The sequence below is a fragment of the Cyprinodon variegatus genome, unplaced genomic scaffold (assembly GCF_000732505.1).
Source record: "Cyprinodon variegatus isolate N-32 unplaced genomic scaffold, C_variegatus-1.0 Scaffold321, whole genome shotgun sequence".
In the NCBI taxonomy this organism is placed as follows: Eukaryota; Metazoa; Chordata; class Actinopteri; order Cyprinodontiformes; family Cyprinodontidae; genus Cyprinodon; species Cyprinodon variegatus.
In genome coordinates, this window is record NW_015150774.1 from 357773 (window position 1) to 359798 (window position 2026).

Here is a 2026-nt window from a genome sequence, read left to right on the forward strand (position 1 = left end):
ACACAGAAAGCTGGAGCCAGGGCTTGAGTCGACTCATTCATCTCAATTGTATCTTTCTGTTTCACATGTGAATAAAAGATTTGTAATGTAGATGAATAATATCTGGCCTGTTTTGTCTAGAACAGTAATTCTCAAACCTGCTCCTCAAGTACTGCTGCCCTGCATGTTTTAGATGTCTTTCTGTTGCAACACCAATTTTCAAAGGATTTCATGACAACCTCAGCAGCATCCAGGTGCTGCAGAAGTCTGTTATAATCATCCTTTGATATAACTCAGGTGTGTGGCTGCGAAGATAAACCTTAAACATGCAGGGCATTGATAACTGAGGACCAGAACAGAGAACTACTAGTCTAGAGTAGAACAGAAATGTCCTTGGTTTTTCCCACTGATCTCTAATTTTTCACAGGATTGCTGATAGGCCGTTGGTGGTACACGGTGCTGTGAAGTCACCAGGCAACATATTGGTACTCCCTAGTTAGACTGGTTGTCAACAATACGTGCGCTACAGCATTGAACAGCGACGATGTTCAAATTTTCAGGGGGGTTTAAGACTTTTAAAATAAAGATAAAGTCATCACTTTGACACATACTTGTTGTTTCATAGCATCATAGATTACTGTAATTTGTGGTAAAAAAAATAGGCACATCACATTGCATATTCAGTATGAAGTCTAGGAAGTCTTTAAATCATGTACCGTAATATAACATATTATACAAATTTATCACAACAAAATTTGTGTTAATGGAGCATAATAATACTGTACTTAGATTTTAACAATATTAAACACAATCTCGCACTATCTGATGATGTGCTAAAAGTACTAAATTGATGATATACATGTAAAATACATGTATTGATTAGAATTTTATGGTAATTACTTTAAAGTACAGGCATTTTTGGCACAACTCCATGAGATTGGGGAGTACCAAGATGGCGGCAGGTGACGTCAGCTTTTTCGATCTATCAGCAATCCAGTAAGTAAATAGAGAACCTTGTTTTTTCCTTAGTGAGAAAATTCAGATGTACCAGCTGCAACATGAAAGTCAAAGAGTTACAAGCGGATTGTAAAGGCAAATTACCACATATGAAAAATCGTATGTTTTTAAAAAGTAGCATAATGAGTTTAGAACAAATTACAAACTAGTTAAAAAAGCACAAAGGTAAAGAAGCATTTAATTCAACTGTGCTTTAAGATGGTAGTGTCTGACCATTACATGGCCCTTGTGATGCCCTGGTAGCTCAGTTCCTCGTAGTCTTTTTTTATGCACTGTACACCTAAAAGATGTGAGTGAAATGCTGTAAAGTTAAATCTTGCAAAGTGCTCTCTGACTCTTCCTGCATGTCAGCACAGGTAACGACTTTCTGTTACAGAAAACTTTTGCAGTTCTTTATTATTACGGCTACTGATGCACGCCAAACTTCATCAATGACCTAATCATTTTTTGGCTTTTTACAATAAATCTTTTTTGTTACAGTGAATAAATGAAATAAAACCATTTAAGCTTTTTCAAATTTCCTTTTTTGTTGCCAATCAGGAACCAAACTGGTAACAGTTCTCTGAATGGGAAAAATTGCATTCATTAATATTTGCACTTAAGCCAATTTTTTGTCATTTAGGTGTAGTTTTGCCCAATGGTTTAACTTTATGATGAAAGTTGGTGGTGACACTCTAGAGTGGTGGCTGATGGACCTACAGTTACGTGACACAAACGCTTTCAATAGGGTTTTTATTTTTATTTAATGCTTTCCTATAATTGAGAACACAATAAAACCAAAATAAACTGATATATTTATGGGTCGTTAGACATTAATTTATATTTAAAAAAAAGGATAAATAACAGCCAATTCTGATGTCTACAGCAATATATCGTGCCTCCCTAGTATACACACAATTTCAGTTTCATTCATTCATCCATCAATCCATCCAGAAAAATGTGAATAGATCGATTGGATGTTTTTCCTTTCAGCTGCATCAGTGATTATCCTCTTTCAAGAGCAGCAAAATCAAATTTAGAAATTTGTCCC